We start from the raw sequence: 10,717 nt of genomic DNA on the forward strand, positions 1-10,717 counted from the left end.
TGACATCTCCTTAATAAATTCAATAGGAATTTTGTCTACACCCATGGCATCACTATGAATACGTTGGATTGCTTTGAAAGTGTCTTCTTCTGAGATTGGATGGGAATGAAATTGTTCAATAAGTGGTGTATCTAAGTTTCTAATCTGCTCTTCAAGATTATTGATATGATTACCAATGACAACTACGTCGCTTTGGTTGGAATGTGAAACGAAATGATCATTTATATTGTCCGATGGTAAATCAATTTGGAGATTTGATTTTTGTTTGCCAAGCCCGAATTCTTCTTCCCTGTCAAGTGATTTAGAGTCTTGTCTATTGTTTGTCATGAACGAATTCAATACCCAGTCTTTGAGTTCCGTGATCCTGTTTGACTCTATTCTGAGGCTCCTATGCTCTATCAAACTGTCCAAGTTGAATGTCTTATTTAATTTTCTATGTGCTTCGTTTCCACGTCCCATCATCTTAAGTGTGTCTTCAGTCATGCACGGTACTTGTCGTCTTCTATTATTCCTCCTTGTCACGTAAGGTGCATGTTTGTCATACAAAGTCAAAGTCCAATTTTCGAAAGTCTTGACCATGTCATCAACTGGGTGATGCTTCAATTTGATGCCTTGGAGTCTGAGCCACATCATTCAGGAAAGCGGCTTCATCGAAGTTTCTGAGGTCTCTATAAGTGATAATTTTCTGTTCTGGCTCAGGTATCTTATTGGAAAGTACACGTAGATCAAATCGTGTCCAGAAATAGCTGGGACTGGGATTGACCTGTTTGAACAACCTCGTTGGGATCACTAATAATGAGAAGGTCAAGGAGTGTGTCTGATTCATTAGTATGATGAGTTGGATCGAGAGGTGAAATAGTCATGTTTAGGCATTGGAAAATTGTAGTCAACTGAAAGTAGTCGATGCTACGATTTGTCAGGTTCAAGTCGGTGTTCATATCCCCCATAACTAGTATACGTTTATAACAAGGCATAAAGAGAAAGCAAGGCATTTTCGAAATCTGTTAAATGAACTATTTTTGGTGGGCAATAATAGATACCTTAAGATAATTCAAGTAGCATGAACTCTGGTCTGGAACAATACTCCTTTTTAGATGTGATTGAAACTTTTGTTTCGATACCATCCTTCACATAAACTGCTACAAACCCACAAGCTTTATTCAATCTATCATTTCGGAAGAGATTATATCAAGGTAATGCAACCGATTTGATGGAATACTAGGCTTCAAAAATGATTCGGAAAATTCCAATATATTGCAGTCCTGAGAACGGAAGATTGCTCTGAGTTCATCAATGTGGCAGCTGAAGGATTGGACGTAAGGTGAGCAGCCTTGAAAAGTTTTTTGGAAGAGTGGAGCTCATTTGATAGAACAAACCTGCGTCATTATTACTATTATTGGAATAAGCATACCTACTTGAGGCGAGCGAGCTGACGTGTCAGTGAGAGGCATCATGGAAGCAGCAGATCAACCTTGAACCTACCTCCACAACGACACATGACGGGGAAAATGGGGATGAACACAATAAGATGTTGATGTTGTGATCTGTGGAGTTCCAGTGGTGAAAATCCGAATGGTGAATAACATGAAGATTGACGAAGAACTGATCTAGGTAGTGGAAGATCTAGTCCAGATAGAGTAGAGATTCTTCATCTAGTGGTGATAGAGCGAGAAGGAATCCAGTAGTGGAAGATCGAGTCCAAGTGGAGACAGAGACAGATGGAGTCCAGTTATGGAAGATCGTGTCCAAGGTGGAGATAGCGCGAAATGAATCCAGTAAAAACTACAAAAGAGAAAAAAAGCCAGCAGAAAAACGAAAAATCTTTGAAGAAAGTTATCACTTGAGAAAATAACATTATTCAACTGATAATGAATAATATTTCCATAAAATGGAAGAGGAATAGTATGATTTACTGTGTGAAAGGATCGAATATCAAATATGGATATTAGCAGAATGTTATTAGATAGAAAGAGAAAAGGTTGAAAGAGAAATGAACATTTGAACATGCTGGATAGCTAGTGGAAAAATCACAGGGGAAATAATGATAATAATTATAGGAAGAAGAGAAGAGAAAGAATGAATGTGCATAATTGAGAAGAACTTATGAAACTGAACTATAGAATAAGAAAAAGAACATCATATTGTGATCTTGAATTAATCAAGGGAAGAAGAAAAAAAGAAAACAAAGAGAAGAAGAAAAGAAGAAGAAGAAGAAGGAGAAGAAGAAGAAGAAGAAGAAGAAGAATAGAAAAGAATAATGATCATCATCGCAACAATCACAACAATCTCAACAGTTATAATAAATAATGTAATAATTACAACAATATTCTAGTAATCATAATAACTACAAGATTGAGAAGAGACATGAGAAAGAAAAATAAGGAGTAGAGGATAGATTGAGAAAGTGCTGGATTATTTTAGATGAATTTTAAATAGGATTGAACGGGAAGTATGAGAGATATTGTATAGTATTAGAAGTATAATTATCTATTGAGAGTTGTATTAACTATAAAAGTAGCAGATTGAGTACTGTAATATTCTAGTGATGAATGTCTGAGATAACGTTAAATGAAACACAGCCCTATATAAGCATATGAACAGACAACCTACCCTTTTGTACTATTAATAATAATTCTTTAACATGGCTTCTATTGTTTGAGCTGTGACAATAGTGGATGATATCTTTATGCCACACCTAATATGGAAGAGAATACAACCTATAACGCTTGTTGATTATCTATTTATTTGAAATTCAGCATTTCGGAAATTAATTATTTTGTAACCAATTTTGGTAAGAGATGTAATTAGTTAGAATAGAGATACTAATTTTCTTAGTCCTCTCTGGAGTATAGCAGTTGATTCATAGAACGTAATTTTGAGAATTAATATCAAAATAAATTATTAACAAATGTGGATTTCCTAGATTTGAAATAATTGCCGTATATACAATCATAAATAACAGTGGATTGATTTATTTATAGAACAGAGAGCCAGCTCATAAAAAATGCTAAGTATATCTACTGTGAAATTTATTGATACGATTTCCCTACTATTTTAGTGAAGGGCACCTTAGTCATAGCATGCTGAAATGATTCAATTCACCTTTAGATTGGAAGGTCGGTCATCCTCTCGACTGTGTGGACGCTCTTGGATCCTCCCTCGCTGATAGAGATCTTGATCCTCCAATAAGATGACCACACATTCCTATGCTCATGACATCAATATAAATATTCCATTCCAATTGTATTCAAGATAAAGCTTTGAAACTCGGTATGGCTCCATATGGCATCTAACTGATTTCACAATGTTTTCTGATGATCTTCTTTGTTCATGGTCATGCAAGCAGTACGAAATAATTAATGTCTCTGTTATTCTTCGACCAATCTTGATAAATTTAAGGTATCCTTGTTATCTTGATAGAATATTTGTCAACTTTTTCGTCTCTTGTGAATTTCCTGTAAAGTGAACGGTTTTCGTGAAATTTGCAATCAAAATAAAAAATTGCTGCCATTTTGAAATTTCTTATTCTATTTTTCAAAGTGAGTTTTTATAGCATAAATATTCATGAAACTGTCCATCCCTAGAACGATCACATGACAACCATCCCTCACCCATCCCACCAATACAAACCTATAAACCTGTTATGGAATAATTTTTTATATTGTATATTATACCAGCAGGTAACCCGTGCTTCGCAAGGGTCTATTCTGTAACTTTGCGAACAGAAAGCTTGACGTAAAAAAAATTTGAAATTTTAAAATAGGCCTATAACCATCCTTGGTTAATGAAGAATCTATATGCAAAATTTCAAATCATCAGTCCAGTAGTTCAGACTTGATAATGCGTCAAACATAATTTTTCCTACATAATTTCCCGTACGTGTATGAGCCAACTCTTTCCATTATTATAGTAAAGATGATGTATGATGGATGATTTATCAGTATCTTTAAATGAGATTGAATTTTGAACGGTTTGAGAAATCGGTGCGGTTTTCACCATTCATTTTCTCTTGAAATTCTGTATCGAAATCATGTATCATATGACCAACGTTATTTTTCTGTCTTCTAACTTTGTCATATAACTACCTTCCAATTTAAAGAAATGAAGTTGAAAAAAAAAGAAATGAAAACAAAATTTTGATGCGACAGAAAATCAGTTATTTTTATTCGAATAGGATCCCCAATCATACCTATCATCTAATGTCCCTTTAAAAGAAATGTTCAGCTGCTTCTATACAACAACTGAAAGCATGACAAATTAAAACTTTACGTGATGAATCTTGAAGAACTGAAAATAGGCATATAACCATCCTTGGTTAATAAGGAATCTATATGCAAAATTTGAAATTAATGTTTGGTAGTTCAGACGTGATGATGCGTCAACATAATTCCATATTCCTTACGTGTATAAGCCAGTTCTTTCCTTCATTATAGTATAGATAACTGAAGACATAATACTTGAAAACCTCACAGAATCATATTGATTTTTTTCAATACATCAATAAATTTTAGTATCGATTAGATCCTCCTCAATTTGAATCATACAGCCATTGTTTTCCCAATTCCAAACAAAATACTTAAAATATTCGTTTCACTGCGAATTTGTGTCTGATAGTACATTATAACTGAAGAATATCAATTATTACTTATTTTATTGTGATCTATTCACGTTATTCTTATAAAATTCAATGATACAACATGAAGACTATGTCCATTTCATTTGTACTGGTGACAAAATTTTACATTTAAAATAATTATTTTATAAAATCCAAGTTCAATTGTAATGAAAACAAATTCCTTCAAAAAAATAATAATAATAATACGTTTCGAGGGGAAAAATGAGACCAAAAAACTGGAAGAATCGGGATTCGAACCGAGAGAAACCATTGCTCCGAAAGCGAGTGTTTTACCGTTAAGCTACACGGCTCTATTAGAAAATGAATGTCTTGTAACAGCATTATTTATAACCTCCTCATAAAAAACACACTTCTGGGCTACAACAATGTACGGTACTTCATGTACGGTAGTATGAATGAAATTTGAACATTAATTCTGAAAAATCAAGAAGGAAAATTGAAATTTGGGCTTCCAGGTGCACGAGATTGATATTTTAAAAATCTATGTGCAAAATTTGGAGATCTAAATCATTCTCGTTCTTCCGGTATGCAATCCACAAGTTGACATGTTCTGATGCGAACAAACGAACACATGAACAAAGGAACAAACACAACCCCACTCTCTCTTATTATATAGATTCTTTTCATGTTATTTTGCTTATCCACTGCATACTACTGTATATTATTGAAAGTTGATTACCCTAATCTATTTTCAGCCTACTTCATTTCATTAATCAATGATTTGTTCTTATTTACCCCTATAGTTATTCTACTCCATCAATTCTCATTTTTTTCCTCTCAAATCTTCATATGAATTAAAACTTTTACAATATTCCCATTTACAAATAAATCCTTAGTTGAATTGATGAAATTAACGTTATGGTAGGATTTGGGAAGGATATTTTAAATATTCTTTCCAAAGAATGGACATTGTAATGTTCAAAGCTCCACCAATTTATGTAGATGCATAACATTATTATCTATAGCGATTACCAATTGTTTTTTTCATGTCATATGCAGTTCAAAAATCATTTTCTTAGTCTATATTATGTAAATTCATCTATAATTTGCTGTATTGTATATAAGTGTAAAAGCCAGTATATATTTTAATCTAATTAAATAAGTACTCAATCAATCAAACAATCTTGATAAATGAATATTCTTGGATTCTTGATAAATTCGCTAACTTTTTGTATCTTGTAAATTTCTGTAGAATGAACGTTTTCGTGAATTTGCCATCAAATTTTAAATGGCCGCCACTTTGGAAATTCACATAGAAAATTTTTTATTTCATTTTTTAAAGTTGAATCTTTATAGCATGAAAATTCATGCCAAATTTCAGATCAATACAACATTTCATTTTCGAGATAGAATCTCCGAAGTGGAAAAAAACAAAATGGCAGCTATAAGTATAATCGCTGAGCTTTGGACACTTTAAATACTACATTTGTAGTCTCCTATCATCCAGGAACAACAGAATGTTTGACACTACTACTTCTGAAACACTCTGTATATGCTACATCCTTCATAGAAATATACCCGCCTACATAAAGCAAATAGAAGCCCTTAGCCTTAACATTTACAAACGATCTTTAAATATGTGGTTAATTGAAACCGGCAGGGATGCCGCTGATCAGCTCATCTACTCCTCTTACCGATTTTGATAGGTTTATTTTTCCTTGTACCTTTTTCTTATTTTCATAATCAGATCTTACCATTTTAATAAGATGTTAATATTTTTATTCTATTCATAATCTAATCTTACCGAAGTGAAAAAACAAAATGGCATCTATAAGGATTATTGATGAGTTTTGGATACTTTAAATATGACATTTGTAGTCTCCCTCCTATCATCCAGGAACAATACCCTAAAATGTTCCACACTACTTCTGAAACACTCTGTATAATGACTATTGAATCTGTTGCAATTGCTAACTAATCTGGGTTGTGAAATTCCAAATATATATTCATAATTATATTGTGTTTGATAGGGATAAACTCTTTTCACGGTTGGATTCTCTCAGCAGGGCTCTGGATTTGGAGTGAGGGTTATAGATTTTTGGCGTAGGAGTTGGCGATCCAGCGCCTAGTTGCAAATGCAACTGCAATCAGCCTTTCCATAGTCCTACCTCCCAGTCACCTCTTCGTCTTCTTACTGCTTTGGGCTTTCAACTTCTAGAATGGCACTCCTCCATTGACACAGCTTTGTGCCATTCTCTACTTCCCTCTATACTAGAGACCTTCTAGTTGAAGGACTCGCTCAAGAACTGTTGTATTGTAGTCATTGGAGCCCGCAACTTTTAATATACAGAGTTGGTGAAAATTATGGAAACAGCTGGATATTTCTTTCACGAGAATATACTGACAGTAGGTTTTATTTTCTTTTTTGAATGAGAGATTTCTCTTCAAAAATTACTCTGTCGCTTCAACATCTTGCCCTCATTTTATATGAATCCAAATTCATGATATATGATTTCGATACAGAGTTCCAAGAGGAAATGAATGGCGGAACCGCTCATTGATTTCTCAACCCGTATCAGTTTGTTGAGATTATCAGCTGAAATTATGTGTAAGTGCATGAAGGTCTGTCTGAGTGATAGGCCTAAATAGCTTCAGCTGATGTTATGGATGAATGAATGGAAATAATTGTAGTAACTGCATGCAATGAATTCTTCAGCTGAGTAAATGATGAATCACAACACATTTTTTCCTATGCATTTTCAATGTTATTGAACTTGACCTGTAAAAAGGTTCGAAGAATATTTGTTCAAAAGTTGAAGCTGATTGATCATTTTTTTTTTTTGAGTTATTGTAGAACATACTGTGATGAATTTTTTAAATAGACCTCATGAGAAGAGAGAAAAATTGTGATTACCCTTCTTAAAATGAAAGAATTTGCTAAAGGAATAGTTAGCGACCGAGCGATAAAGCTTCCTATCAGTACTGTATATCAGATAAGAGTACCGTTCTGTACTGCATATTTTCTAGAGATTATTTAATAAAATTATAATTATTCTGCAAATTGAGCACGAATCGTTTATTGAATTGCTCATTGAATTTTGAGGTTACACTTTGTTTACTATTGATCAGATGTTTTAAAGCAGCTCAAACACAGCTGACTGATTCAACATATTGTAAAATGTCATGCCAGATTCATGCAAGCTATAATATTATTTCTAAAAAGTTAAAAACTATCAATAAAGGACCAAGAATTTCGAATAAAAAATAAAATGTATGTATTATCGTTGAAATTATTTATTACTTAAAAAATTATATTATAATGTCGAGTATTATTGTAACTAACTAGGTCATAACATGAACATTATATATTGATAAAAACAGCAGAAATTAATTATAACAGTCTCAAACAAAATAAAAATTGTATAAGAATATTAAATTATTAATTATTGTCCCAACTGAACCACATGGTGATTGAATCTCTTTGGCAAGCCTAAGCCAATCATAATGCATAGAAATAGCACCAAAAAGTTGATCGTTCGAAAACAACATACGTTAATCTGTTATCAGACAACAAACCTGCCTTATCATATACGCTAGCACATGTACATTGTATAGGAGGAACTATGTCTAGAAGATTAAGTAGTTTAAAGAATTATACAAATTGGATTATTACTATAATTGAAGGAATTATATTCTATTGCTTGCCACTGACGTCATGTCTACGTCACAATCGTTCTACCAATGGCAATTTTCATGCAAATTTATTACACCGATATTCTCAGAAAAAAAGTTCTAGCCAAGAAGCTGAGAAAAAGACTTCACTTCCCTTTGAAATCCTCACCGTTCAGACCTCGTTAAAGTTACCAAGACCTATTCGTAAAATTTTCGTTCGATTTTATGTTTTATTTGTGAGCCAATATTCTTAGGCTATTCTATTGTTATTTGTAAATCTATTTTCATCAATCGATAAATCAAAAGTCTAAAGTTAATTATCCCTTAATTAATTTGGTGAAGGAGATATTCAAATTAAAATTCCCCACGTGCTGAGACCGAAGCCTGGACCCGCTGCCGATCAAACGATCTTGATCTAAAGAAGAAAACTACGACCACCAAGGAGTTTCACGTGAGTTGTAAAATCAAAGGGGCCCCAATCTACGCTTCGAAAATATTACAGTGCAGAAAATATAAATTTTTCTTCGTTAAATTATTGGCCACGCCGACAAGCGCTTATTAGTCATTAAGAGCCTAGGATTTATTCAATATAGAATTTATAAGAACTTGTAGTTGATTACTATCCTCCGCTGCCAGAACCATGACCCCGAGCATTTTTTAAAACATTTTATAATTTATTTTCACTATTTTTTCACAAACTGTTAAATTTTATCAATTGTAAAATTCTGTCGAATCATGCATGGTGTCATGCGAGCACAAGAACATTTTTAACTCTTTTGTTAATGCTAAATTATTATCAATCTGTAAATCAAATTCTGAATCTGCACTTTGTGATCATATATTTTTATAATATATTTCAATTTTGTTAATTCGTCTTCTGAGTTCGATTATTTCTTAAGCCTGTCAATTATTGTGTCTGACACGTTCTACATCATCAAGAACCGATCAAATAAGATCATTGAAATAATTGAATTACGCTGGATATTGGAACAGGTCTCAGTGGATGTAGTGAGTGGGGTCAGATCAGATTATTCTCTGTCCTTACCTGCTCATATATCAGCTTTTATCTGTTACCAACTTCGACTTAGGAGCGAATACATCAACTGTACAGCAGATGCAACCGGAGATCATAATAATTCATACAATAGAGCTTAAAACCCGACAAGACTCTGTTCTCGAAATATATTCCGAACGATATCTGGTCCAAGTACCCTATCTTAATCTTCGGAACTTATTAGAGACGCAGTCCCGTAAATTATCTACATCGGGATTTTTGCTCGACCTGTATGATTTTATGTGTTGTTTCATCACAGTAATAGTTTTAAGACTTCAATATTCAGTGTTTAGCGACCGCTACACTACTTATAAAAAATTTCATCACCATACAATCTGTCATAAGAAGAATCAAGGGTGAGCGAGTGTTTAGGCCTCCCGCGAATCCGACAATTGTATTGAATCTTGTAGTGAACCAATCAGTCTGGTGTATACTTAGCGTCCACGCACGCCGTTATAAAATTTATAACCTCGACACTGGTGACTCAGTGCAAGATTCACTCTACGTATGTGAGGCGAGTAAAAAACAGCTTTACAATACAAACAGACGGACAACGACTTTGGCTGAAGGCCAAGGCTAAGTCAAAGGTGAGAATCACTAACGCTCATTCAACTATTGGTCTCAAGGAAACTCTTATTTTCATTTCCTCTTTCTCTTCCGCCATATCGGACTGGCAACAACATCTGCCTGGACACAAACTCTTTTTCTTTACTGTTCTGTGTCCTCATAAATCGCTGGGTGGGAAATATTGGTATTGGTGATTGGATTAGTAATGATCGCATATTGAATTGAAAGAAAGTAAGGAAGTTTCCAATGAATAATTTGTTCACTGCGTTAGTTCGGTTGGTGGCCAAACTAGCATTATTTTGCTATCCTGGCCAATTGGAAAGTAGCAAATTGGCCTATTGGAAATAGCACACAAACCTCCTCCAATACTGTCCATCAGAGTAAATTCTGTCCTGTCCTGTAGTGTCGGTGAGATATCGTGTGGAAACGGCTAATGGCTGTTTGGGTTGGTGTATCAAATATGCTAATCATCTGTTGTGAACAACTAACTCACATCATCAAAAGCGAACCGAGTTGAAAGCAGAAAAAGGTTGGAGAAAATACAATGCTACTCTGAGGTATCAATTCCATGCGTCATGTGATTAAAAATCCACTAGATAGCTTTTATAATGAATAATTCCAAGGTACCTGGAATACATTGTATTCTTAGTACATTGAATAATTTCATGTCTGATTTCTACGGTAATATTGGCGTATAAAGGAAGCTCCTTCCTATTCTATATCATCCTTGAAATGCAAAATTTAAAAAAACCTCATATATACATCGACGCGCAATTCAAAAAGGAACATACCTGCGTGAAATTACATGGAAATATATTGTCGCGTTCCGTCGCGGAAATGCCGAATAT

Source organism: Nilaparvata lugens, chromosome 9 (assembly GCF_014356525.2).
Source record: "Nilaparvata lugens isolate BPH chromosome 9, ASM1435652v1, whole genome shotgun sequence".
NCBI lineage: Eukaryota > Metazoa > Arthropoda > Insecta > Hemiptera > Delphacidae > Nilaparvata > Nilaparvata lugens.